Source organism: Puma concolor, chromosome C1 (genome assembly GCF_028749965.1).
Source record: "Puma concolor isolate L17-30 chromosome C1, mPumCon1.1.hap2, whole genome shotgun sequence".
Taxonomy (NCBI): Eukaryota; Metazoa; Chordata; class Mammalia; order Carnivora; family Felidae; genus Puma; species Puma concolor.
Window position 1 is genome coordinate 134,229,730 of NC_141674.1, and position 13,698 is coordinate 134,243,427.

At 32.7% G+C, this 13,698-nt stretch overlaps 1 protein-coding gene and 1 non-coding gene across 5 annotated transcripts in view; one reads left to right on the top strand and one right to left on the bottom strand.

The window, feature by feature from the left end:
* LRP1B (LDL receptor related protein 1B) overlaps positions 1–13,698 on the bottom strand; it is a 1,907,075-nt gene that overhangs the window by 1,871,017 nt on the left and 22,360 nt on the right. The window lies entirely within an intron of this gene.
* LOC112849178 (small nucleolar RNA U13) lies at positions 6,890–6,993 on the top strand. The gene has a single exon (XR_003222603.2). It is a non-coding gene; the product is annotated as a small nucleolar RNA U13 (small nucleolar RNA).

The following is a 13,698-nucleotide window of genomic DNA, read 5'->3' on the forward strand; positions in this document are numbered from 1 at the left end:
TGCTTATTTTAGGCTATAATATTACTAGTTAATATTATATTATTAGTTTAGAGTAAATTAATACAAAATATACTACAATTTAAAGTGAATAAGTTGCCTTGCAATGCCAGTATTTGGGGATTCTGTAAGTGAATAGATAATTGAATACAGAAGAGAATAGTTCAGGAAGGAATTTAATAAAGATTTCATGGGAAGTCATATTTTTTCCACCTTATTTACACCTAAATGCCACTAAAGTGCAGTGAATATTTGTAGAATTTACGTGAATTGACCCAATTAGCCACACTTTAGGTACTACAGTTAGGTAAGCAATGTGTTAATTTCAAACTGTAAAATGTTGACTAAAATGGGAAAAGAGTCTTCTGTTCAGAGCAAACAACAAAAAAGTAGATGCCATATGAATATATAAAAAGTCTTTTTTAAAATCAGCAGATGGACCCCTATATTTTAGAACTTACTTGCAATGGGATGTGTATATGTTTTTAGCAAGATGTGAAGCAATGCACAGGAGTATAAGTTACCAAATGTGTATTATGCTATAGCATCCTCTTTAGCACCTCACAGTTAAAAAAAAAAATCCCTTAATAAGAACCTGTGATATGCTGCTATTGTAGGGTAAATTGATTTCAAGGGAGTAAGTAGTTCAATAGACTCCATAGTTTATAGTTGCCTAATATTCATTAAGTACTTAAAATATCTAGTATAGTATACAAACAACCATTTAGCTGCAGCATGTGTATGTGTGTATCCTTTAATTAAAATTTTTGTTTCATCATATTTAAGAACAAAGCAACAACTAAGGTGACCATACAAATGAGTCAGATGTAACCAATGACTTAAACATTCTGGAAGTTCTCATAGGGGTATTACAGGTCTTAGTTAATTACAATCTCCAGGCATGAAACTGTACTCCAGTGGGTTTTAGGTTATTCAGTTTCCAAATGAATCCCTTCTAAAATCAGAAAATACCTCCTTCTATCTATGTACATTTTTTCTTTGAAATGGAAAGGAGCTTAGCTAATGCTAACATTTATTTTTTGTTTGTTTCAAGTTTTTATTTAATTCTAGTTAACATATAGTGTAATATTGGTTTTAGGACTACAATTCAGTGATTCATCACTTACATATAACAACCAGTGCTCATCACAAGTGTCCTCCTAAATACCAATCACCCATTTAAGCCCATCCCCACTGACCTCCCCTCCATCAACCATCAATTTGTTCTCTATAGTTAAGAGTTTCTTATGATTTGTCTCCATCTCTTTTTTCCACCCTTAGCATATGTTCTTCTGTTTTGTTTCTTAAATTCCACATGTGAGTGATATAATATGGTATTTGTCTTTCTCTGACTTATTTAGCTTAGCATAATATACTCTACTTCCATCCAACATTTGATATTTGATATATTAATGTCACATCTTCAACTCTGTATATTTGATCATTTTTACAAGTAGATTAGAAAATAGGTGTGTTGGATTTGGAAGGGGTTGTTTTGTTTTGTTTATAAAATAGATGTTTGTTGCTAAACTATTGCATGTAGCACCTCTGGATTAGAATCCAACTCCAAGATTGCTTCTCGGCCTTTTGGCTAAGATCAAGTGTAGAATCCAACTCCAAGAAACAGGGAGACATTACTATGTCAAGCACTTAGGATCCAATACTAAATTACTTTGGGGTTCCATTCAATGCCTGGTAAATAGTCATATGTAACAGCAATTGTGAAAACCATGGTGACAGTAACTAGAATTCAGTGTAGATGCCAGATCTTAGTCTACTTAACTATCCTTTCTGTGCTAGACTTATTTCTTATAAATCCAAATAAATAACACTTGTATTATACTCACCTTCCCTTTTGGAAAAGTTGACAGAACTCTATAGACTGCTTTTATTGAGTTCTAGTCATACTGTCCTGTATAAGAGGGCAGGGACACTGTCAATTATTATTTTATGCAAAAGATAATATGGGAGAAATTTACCAATTTTCTGGGATAGTAATGGAGTAATCGAAAAACATAACCTTGTTCTGTATCACACTAGGACAAGATATCAGAGAGTGTTTACTCAGAAAATAATCTCACTTAGGAGATTTAAGTAGAGCACAGGGAAAGTGGAATGTCGAGACATAATTTGATAAGCAAGGCAAAGCAATAATTTTCATTATTCACATCACCCCCAAATAATGTGTACTCTATAAAGGTCCTTTTGTACCAATTCTGATCTTATATGATATTAATTATGCCCGTGACCAATTACCTTTATGGTATAATCCTTTTGTTCCAATAAATGAACCATAAGCCTCATACTGTGATGGGAGAGAAGTCCCTGACCATAGAATTCAGTACCTGATTCCTGGCTATGAAACTAAATGTATTAAACTAATTTACTCTTAGATGTAAGAGCTCTATGTTACTATTCCACAGAGTGAAGTCACATAAGGCAGCAGATGTAAAGTCTTTTTAAAAAAATTTGGTGGAGGGGCGCCTGGGTGGCGCAGTCGGTTAAGCCTCCGACTTCAGCCAGGTCACGATCTCGCGGTCCGTGAGTTCGAGCCCCGCGTCGGGCTCTGGGCTGATGGCTCAGAGCCTGGAGCCTGTTTCTAGTTCTGTGTCTCCCTCTCTCTCTGCCCCTCCCCCGTTCATGCTCTGTCTCTCTCTGTCCCAAAAAAAAATGAACGCTGAAAAAAAAAATTAAAATAAATAAATAAATAAATAAATAAATAAATAAATAAATAAATAAATTTGGTGGAGTGACAATGCAATCATTGATCATTATAATTTCTTACGTGCATGTTTAGACAGACCATTAGATTATCCTAGTCCATACCCTGCTGTGATTATCACTATAAAAATCTTTTCCCAAAAATCTTGCTGTATCTATTTTGCCTAGTACAAAGCTGGAACTTCTCAAGCTAGCACTTCTTCTACCAGAATGTAACACTGTGAAGGAAGAGATGCTCTCTTATTCATAGTGTCAAACAGGACCTATTTTATAGGAAAACCTACAAACATATCTATTTGAAAAAATAATTAGTGCGAACTTAACTTCTTTTTGAAGCTCTTCATTCTCCCTAAAATGATGTGGCTCCACGATGTTTCATGCAAATGCTTTTGACCCATTTCAAACATGAGCAAGGCATTTGAGCTCATTCGTATTTATAAAGAAAGCATCACATTTTATTCTGCAATGTACCACGTGTGCAAAAAGGAAGGCAACAGTTTAATTTCACATAATATTTGGACTTGGGGATCATCAATTAACATTTGAAAGACAGATTACTGATTTGAAAAATTATTTGGAAAATCATATCTGGTATTTTTCAATTTTAAAGTTACTGAATGTAGAGCCAAATAGATCTCCACATTTCAAAACTTAAGTAAGCTAGATGCATTTTGAAGGACATCAAAATGATTTAATGTCAGCATACACAGAGCTATCTATTGAAAAAAAATATGCTACAAAAAGAAAGTACATTTTTAAACCATACAATTACCATTAAATTAAGAAGTTAGTTGTTTGAAGTTGGCTCTGTAAATCTTTATGAAGATTCTATATTACCATTTTGAAGAACTCAAATGTGGCATTCAGGATAAAGAAGACATCATGTACAAATGTAAATAATGTAACAACAACAGATTGAGTTTTTGTACTTCTTGTTCTCTTTACAATCTTGTCATGAGAACAAATCACATGGTGTAACTTTTTCTTTTTACAAGTCCCTGAAAATGGAGCATCAAAGTCTAATATTTTTCCTTGCCTAAGCTCTCTACATTTTAATGTTTTGCAAGAACAAGTACAAGCTATAAAAAAATCTTGCTCTCTCACACAGTCCTCTAAGATTATCAGCAAACCAAGAGAACATAGATATTCTCCTTCTGCCTATATTCCTCTACCCCACTATATTAACTCCAACCTGGCAAAGGGAAAGAAAGAAGGAAATTTGCTTGAGGTCAGATCTAGAAAATGTGCTTCTTCTTTGATGCTCTGTAACAGAATAATTCCATTTGTAAACATTTAGGAAAATGTTTCCAATAGTTCAACATGCATTGATGAATTTTAAAAAATATTTGAATTACTGACAATATTCCATAGGGTTAAGAATTACTTAGAAGTAGATATTACAGGAAACTGGCCCATCTGAGGACTCTTAAAATGGTTATTTAATTTATTTTCAGTTTAGAGAACATGTTTTACTATTATCATAAAAACACTCAAATATGTATTCATTTTCCAGTTTTAAGACCCCATTGTAAGATTAAATACAGAACAAACAAAATCTGAATTATACAGTTAAAAAGGCTAAATTGTCTTTAACAGGGACAAAGTTAGTGAAAGAAAGAAAAAAATGCTCTTTACGTTATTATCACTCGTAGAAGTAGAGCTAGACTAAATAGATGAATAACATATTGAAAGAAATTATAGAATCAACCTTGAGGTGAAGTCAGCCTTAATTTACTTGGGGCCTCATATTATTCTCAGCAATCTAAATGGACTAAGTCATGGCTAAATGAGAAAACAAAATAGAAATGTACTCCAAGCTGCACAACTGATAATTTTCAAAAGACACATAATTTGAAAAGTTGGAATTCACTTTTGTTAATTCAAGTAGATCTTCCTTAATTAGAACTCACTTTTCTCCTCTAAACATAGTGTTGACTCTTGCCATATGGATGATTATTTAATAAATGTACAGGCAACTAGCTCTCATGCAATAACTTAGTGTATTTCTGCCTGGAAACATTATTCATATAGAATAAAAATGAGACTACCACAAGCTGATATCCAGTACATAATATACAATCACTGTAATCCTCTATCATATGCCACAATCCATAATGGTGGAAAACTCATATTCAACAGTGATGCATGTGCAAAACCAGATGAAACAGGGTTCCTTGATCTTACTGAGATATTTAATCTACATTTTCCCTTTAATGGCCACCATCCCAGTGGGCTTTACCTTCAAAGGGTTTATAATCTAATTGGCAACAGCATTTTAGAATGATGACTATAAGTATAGTTCAATAACGCAATAAAACCCATTTTATTCTAAAGCCCATATTTAACAGAATAGGCAGATATGATTATAATATTAACATGATTTGGAGGATAAAATGTTTTCTGCTTAAATCTCAAACAGAAATTTAATAATTAATTGATAGTTTAAAGACAGGCAATCTATGATTTCTAGATTTCCTTAGCAAGTTTATTTATTCCGTGTGTACAAACACCTTTCATGCTATTTTTTTTAATTTTTAAAATGTTTTTGTTTATTTTTGAGAGGCAGAGAGACAGAGCGTGAGCAGGGGAGGGGCAGAGAGAAGGAGACACAGAATCTGAAGCTGGCTCCAGGCTCTGAGTTGTCAGCACAGAGCCCAATATGGGGCTTGAACCCATGAACCATAAGACCATGACCCGAGCTTAAGTCGGATGCTTAACTGACTGAGCCACCCAGGTGCCCCCCTTCCATGCTATTTTGAGTATTAACAATCCCAAATCAAACTGACGTTCATTGGGATTTTCTGACACTAAATTTATATTGGCAAATTGCATTGGCTAGACCAAATTCTTCTCTTAGCCTTAGATCTTAAATGGTACCATTGTGCTAATAAGCACCTTTCCTCAATTTTCAAAATAATTAGTTCCCTAAGTGGTTTATTTCAGATAAAAGAATAATACACTATCCCCACAGAATTTGTTCTGTTTCTAAATGATTTAAAATTCTAAATTTGCCATAGCATTTAAGTTCCAATAGTAAAAGTGCGTCAATGATTGCAAAGTTTCTATGGCAACAACCTCATTATACCACCACTCCCGAGATAGTAACCTGGATTATAAGTGTTAGAGAGATGTCAATTATCATGAAGTCTGGTGAACAAGAGAACTAATGCAGCCTACATTAAAAAAAAAAAAAAATGTTGACTTTAATTTCATAAACAATGCAAATGAGTACAATGTTACCCCCAGTGATTAAGACTGAGATTTTCTACATTTGTAGACATTATGTCTCCTTATAGAGAACATTGTATTTTTTTAGACTAGATTTAAGGACACTTGGTTTTATGTTATCTATATAAAATTGGATCTACCTATGAAAACCTTGAAGGAAGTTTACAGTCTGTTTACATCATCACTTTGCCTTAAGATATCAGGCAACCTAGGCATCTCACTGAAGTGCTTACAGAACACAGATGCTCTGTAAAGTAACCATTACTTCAGCCAAAAATATATTAGCATCAACATTGCTCTATCAACAAACATCATTCCATGGAGAAAGACAACACCGACATCCAGAGTCCATTTCCAAAGTGAATACTAGCTTTTTAGAGACTAACATCTGCTGTGCCCTCATGCTCCAGCTGCTATGGAAAGCAGATTTTCAAAAGTAAATCTGCCCCATTCATTTCGTCCAGGAAGTGGGCATTCAGCAATTGAAATCTATTAATTCTTATTTGTGATTCATTTTAAAGCTATGATTTAGAAAGTTTAATTGACAGAAATAATGAAGAACTACAATACATTTTGGAGACTGCATTACATTTTAAAACAAGTGAAGATAATTGTAAGTGAAAAATGAAAGAAAACTGCATACCTCAGTAAATGAGTCATTAACCCCTCACCTTGTAAACCAGAAAAGAAATCTTGATGGTAATAACCAAGCTTCTTTAATGATACTGCAACATAATTATAAAATTAAACTGATAGTTTGAGATGGGTTTTGGTTCTTTATAAGCTATTTCCAATTTAGCCTTCCTCTTATAAGGACTCACTGTCCCACCACCACACATTTCTTCTTTACTTTTGTTTTGAGGACAGTGGGACTCAAGGGTGAAAGGAGAGAGGAAGAGAGGAGGGAAGAGATAGGAAATTACTAACAAGAGTAAATCGCAGGATCCATTTACAGTTCATAAGCATGAAGATTGGGTGTTCACCCTGTTGTATGACATGTGCTTCCCTCAAACCTTGTAATGACCTCGGCACATTACCCATCTGATGTGAACTTGGGAAAAAAAGTAATTTCCATAGGTAAACTTATTTTAAAATTATTCTTACCCTATTTGAACTAAATAGGTTTAAAAAAATTTTGGGGGGGGGTGTTGGGGCGGGCACCTGGCTTATGAACTTGGGAAGGGAAGTGGGTGAGCTAATGGGCTGCAGGATTTGTATTTAAAGGTATAAAGGGGCAGTGTAGTCTGATTCATTTTCAAACAGTGGTGACTGCTTCGGTGATGTGGACAGCCAGGCTAGATCTCCTCAGAAGTAGGCTGGCAACTAGACCTTCTCAAATGTCACTTCATATCCATTCACTAAGGAACATAAGTCATTCCTTTGGGAGAAGTCTAGGTAACATCTAAGTTACACAGGTTAGCTACATGATTTAAATTGAAATTGCCACATTTGTATTTCATAAAATTGGAATACACAACATGTTAGCATGTCTATCTCTGCATATGTTACACACATTTTGATATAAAGCATATGTTAGACATAGTCTTATATATACTCAAATATAAAACCTGTTTTATATATATAATATATGTCAGTATGTGTGTGTGTGTATGTGTGTATATATACTGTGGATAAACCGTGGATGATTCTTCTGGTCCTAAAGAACCCAAATGAAGCTATTCTTTAATGTAGACATAAATAGCAGACTTTCTATTGGTGCTATTAAGAAAACTATTTTTAAATATTTCTCTTAGAGTTACTTTTAGACACAGCCTATCACTTAAAATCTGTTCCAAAATTTAAACATCAAAACCAAAATAACAAATTTAATCCATCACTTCATTCACAAATCTGACCTCTATAAGTCTTTTGATTATGCCAAAAAAATCAAATTTACACTTTAGAAATCAAGATTTGAAAGCATTGAGTTTAAAAGAAAATGCCATAGGCTTTTAAGGCAATTCCAAAATAAGAATTCCCAAAATGTTTTTAGTGCATAAGCCATTATTAGAAAAAGTTTTTAGCCTCCCATGGGGTTCTAGCTAGTATATATTGAGAAAAACACGTTTCTTTTATTTTTGAGATGTTTGTTAAAAAGCAAAACTCTGATAATGCTCTATTGTTGTAACATTATATTTTATTATATATTAATTTAGTTTCTCTAGAAAGCTACATTGTGATATCATAGTTAAAAAAACAAAGACCTTGGAGATTGAAAGATTTAACATCTAGACTTTGTGGAACTTTGACACTTACTGTTTGTTGGACTTAGTGTGAGTCTAAATTTCCTTCTGTATAAAATGACAGCTGATCTTTTTATATGATTGTTGTTTATAATAATTTAGAGTATGTAAAAAATGTATCTTAAGGCCTACAGCAGTGTCTTAAGACAGTAGCCATGTGCATTCTTATAGCCACATGGCATTGTGAACCATTCTGTACCCTGATTATAAATCTCCAACTTCCCCTAATTGTCTAAAAATGGCATCAAAAGGAAAACATGAATAGTACTCCGGGATACTTCATTCTCATTAAACTAGAGTTTACTTCAGACAAATTCACTTAACAAGATCTGGTAGCCATGCCTATAGAGCCAAAAATCAGGACGAGCTTCCTATCACCTTCTTGGTAGGAAGAATGCAACTGGTGTTATAAATATTTTGAAAGCATTCAAAAGTAATCACATTGATTGCATCATTATAATTACTTAAAGGAAGTGCTGGTTATAAATAAAATTTATGCTGATAATAAAATTCAAAAAGCAAATCTTTTGTAATGAAACTCATGTCACAAAATTGGACCACAAAAGATATAGAAAATAGAGAAAGATATTTTACATAAGTGGAAAAGAGGACTCCCTGAATGTATTTTATGTATTTTTAATTAGGTATAATGGAAAACCTGATAATCATACCCAAATAAGAAAATATTAGCAAACACTGAAATATGCATGTTTTAAAAGTTAAAACTCTTACATTTCAAACTTAGTTAATGTGGAAGTAAAAAATAACTAAGAGTAATTTGGTGGTTAATCAATATTGTAATCACTCCTTGAATTTCTGGGCTTATGTCTTTTAGGTGTAAGTATGTAAATATTATTTTTTCTTTCTCAATAGTGAGGAAAGGACATATATGATTCTCTGGTATGATGTAGATCTTGGGTTTTGGGGAGCAGAGTTTTCCTCCAAGATCTCACACTTAAAGCTCTGTAGAAAGTCAGGGGTTAATTAACGTATTTGCTATTTTGAATACCATATATTTTAATATTTGAATGATTTGGCTAACAAATTATTCAAGTTATAATGTTTAAGTCTTAATTTTCATGTAGATGAAAATAATTATGTAAATTATGCACATTAATTAAACTATGTAAATTAATTGGGGAAATTATTTCCATAAGATTGTTTTGTTGCTATGTATAGCTTTAGTCCCTGGAAACCCAGAAGATCAAACTGTTAAATTAATGTATACACAAATGTATAAACTCTTCCTTAAATATATGGTACTATTTATAATTTTTTCCTATTATTTATAAACCTAGTATCATTATAGTCATTCTTATAGTGACAGTTTTATTCATAAAGAAACTCAGGTCTGTGTTCTTCGTGTTCTTTATGTTCTTTGAATATATAAAAGAATACGCTTTGAGTTTAATGTGATTATTTGGTTTTGGCAGCCACATAGGAAGCTAACTAAAGTCATTTCCAGTGTAGAAATTTTACAGTTAAAAAATAAAAAAAGGGAAGAAGACTTAGCCAAACAATTAATGAAATTACAAGCACATTTTTCTCTTTCACAAACACTATTTAACATTCTAATCCTGCAAGAGATGGCCCAATGATTTTTATAAATACATATACATTGAATAGCATAATATTTTAAGCTAGAATATGTCACAAACTCTAATGAACACAATATGCCAAATAAATGACATCTCTGACCTCATGCTATTGGCTGATTCTTACCTGCTGTATGTAAGGAAACGCCAAATTAAATATTGTGCCAGTCCAGGATTCATTAGCGGGACCTGTCAGCTGTGTAAAAGCTTCCTCCCAAGTATCTGCTCAGTACTCTGGTGCATACTTGTTGAGCTTCATTTACAAGATTGTCAGAAAACTAAATGTATTTTCACAGCACCTTCCAAAACTTTAATCAAGCAAGATCTAATGAAGCCAAAAGGCTATTTCTCAATTCTTCTCCACTTCCTCTAGCTCCCAGTAGGATATTTACGAAGATAGCAAAGAAGATGACACACACCTTAGTGGTAAGAGGGATATCTATAATCCACATATTACCAAATGAAAAGTTCAAGTGCCATTCTTCACTTCAAGGGGGACTTGAAGAAGGGATTTGTTTTATTACAGGGTCTACTAACGCCAACTCTAAATCCCTAACCTTTCACAGGAGAGTTTATAAAATCCCTCTTCCATTTGTGAAAAGGAAACTCTCACAATACTGATGCACAAAATGACATTTATTGACATTAAAACCCTCATCAGTTATTTCTCAGCAGTCTTTATTCCTTTTGCAGAGGGGTTTATTGTGCTGTTTGGCATGAAGGAAACTGGCACTCTTTGATTTAGCAAAGTCTGGCCTGAAACCAATACTCCAAAGAGTTTCTTTAAAGTTACACATTTTCCAAACACTGGATTGAGTCCTGTGGGTGTCTATATGGGGCAGGAATGAGTTTGATACAACATAAGGTCATAAAGGTTTTTAAAGATACTCTGTTTCACACTTAAACCATTAGTGCTGCATTTGCACCAGAGCCCATGTCAGGCTGCAATGTATTCAAAATCTGTCTCTTCTCAGGTCACCAGGACTCCTTGGGCCTCATCTCAGGAAACAGTGGCTACAAACTTTATCAATCATTTTCTAACTCTTACATTCAACCAGTCTCTAAAAAAGCAAGCAATGAACAATTCATATCTTCATTATTTAAACATCTGAAGAGCTTCATAGAGTTAGTGCCTATACCTATGAGACGCTCTTTTTCAAGACCAGGTGGGGAAATAGTTTTATTTACATATCTGTTTAAAACTTCCTACCACTTCCAGATGTTACACATGAGTGATAGAAATATAGATGCATTCCCTACACTCACAGAGCCCACAGTCTAAGAGAAAATATATTAACAGTGAGTAACAGTCATAACAGTTCCTGGCAAGTGTTGTTAGGGAAATATTCAGAGGCTGATTTGCAAAGATAGGAAAGGGCACCAAGCCCAGCTGACTGGAGGTGAGCCCAGAGTAGAGAGCAAACTCCTGGTCATCTCTATCCTTGGTGTCTTGGCAGAAAGGTCACATGTCACCCTACAGGCAAACTGCTATTGTGAAACAAAACAAAACAAAACAACAACAACAAAAACCCCACCCATTGAAGAGGTTTAGACAGACGATCTGTTTGGGTTATTTAAAAGGTCAAATTCAAATTCTAGAGCTTAATAACTACTTGTACTAATGAAGCTCTTGAAAAATCTAGTAGCAATAAAATAGTTTCAAAATGTAAAAATTACATTGTGTCTAGTAGCAGAATGGTAAATGGATTGAACTTCCCAATAATTTTCAGTGAATTAAATTATAAACTGTAAATTTAAATTGTAAAATGTAAGGAATATCTTCTTCCAGCATTGACAATAATAAAGTTATGTCATTTCTTCTTTGATACATTCCATTAAATAGGGCCAAAATGGATAGGATCATACTTTTATTAGCTTTTATACAGGGCTATGAATTTTACCAAAATGTAGAGTTTTGAGAAAAATCAGTGAAGAATTGAAATATCTATTTTCTGTGGAATGTGCTAAATGTAGTGATTTGGTAGTCACTTAAGCATAAGAGATAAATTTTAAGTTGTTAAACATCTGTTTGAAAGATGATCAATCAAAATGTTATAATTGGTAAGAGCTTACTAATTTCCAGAAATAATTCACTCATACTGAAGACGTGTTTTTTAATAAACAAAAATAACCATTTATATTTCAAAAACTTCTTCAGGGTCTACAATTGAGATTAAATCTATGGCCTAGCAATGATTCACATTTTATATTATTTTATGTTTATATTTCAATTATTAATATGACTATTTCTCTTCCTGAAACATAATAGTGTCTTATTTCATGTGTGCCTTGGGGTCATATATTGTTCTGGCAACCAAAGGTTAAATTAGATAAAGTATTATTTAACCTTTTTTCTATGGGAACTTAGATTTACGTGAAAGCTGAACTTGGATGGTATCTCATTTCACTCAACTTAAGGCACGTGTCATCACAAAAAATGAGCTACTTTGTTGCTTGCACACATATTTGCCACCTCTCTGAAATCCTGTTTGCCACTCTGATTGGACACTTTGGCCTGATTTTTTCTTTTTCTTTCTAACACACAAATGATGATTTTTCATTACCATAGCATTCACACTTTTTTCATTAAGTGGAATTTTATTTAGCAAGTCCATAATAAATATTGTTGAAATAGTAAATTATTATTAAGCTGTGTTTTCTTATCATCCATAGAAGTGAGTTAAAGAAATGGGAAGTAAACAAAAGAAATAAAGATTCCAAAATAAGGAATTTTTTAAAAAATCGCAAAAGTGAACTGACTTTCATTATTACTGTTGTGGAATAATTACATTGTAATTCTGTAAAGTGCTATAAAATTTGTAAAACACTTTCGTAGTTTTATTTAGTTTTAACGCAACTCCATAAAATAAGTTGTCATTAGTTACATTTTACAGATACAAAAATTTAGTTTTGGAGAAAACATGAGACTTATTCATGGTTACTCTGCTAGGAAGTAGCAGAAGCTAGAGCCTGGACACAAAGCAAATCTTTGACTTCAGGGCTACTCCACTTTTCTTTGTAACTTTTAAGCCATTAATACATAAAATGTACCAGACTAATACATTTTATTTTTTGTCACTTGGAATACGCCATCACCCAGTGCAACCAGCCTTTCACCTCTTTGCTTCTCACTCTCAAATTCTGGATCATTTTTCATAGCATGATAAGATAAATTCTAGAGTTTAATAACTACTTGTACTAATGAAGCCCTTGAAAAATCTAGTAGCAATAAAATATTTTCAAAAAGTAAAAATTACATTATTTCTGATATGTATTTACTACTGAGCAGACACTACTGCATTCTTCTTTAAAAATTGATCGCATATATATACTAGCTGTTATTTACCTGCCACAGAGAATTAATGAAACAAATACATGTCAGTATAACAAAGTACATTATGAAGTTAATATAAAACTTTATATTTAAGCTGTTATATATTTTGCCTTAATTAAAATAGAGAGTGCTAAATGTAAATAAATGTCTTGTTCGGAATAAATTCCACATAGTTTATTAATCCTGTGCAAATATGAGCAGGAAAGAAAAAGGGAGAAAGAAACTTTGATATATTTAACAGTATTAACATTTATTTTATAAAATTCTCTGGGTAAAATTTAATAATACCACTCAATCAGATTTGTAAAACAGATGCATAAAAGTCACTAAATACACATTTTAATAAAAGCATATTACGTTATGTTCATAAATAATTTGCATTACTCCACTATTATAATTTTTAGACAAAAGTATTATACTTAAGAACTTAAGACTACAAATAATGGTTCTAAAGAGTTTTCTAATATATCCCTAATATATTAAAATACAATTATATATTTCTAATATATCATTTCCTTTTTAAAAAATAAGATGTACAAGATGGCTCAAATATAAAAATTAATTTACAGGTAACTCTCTA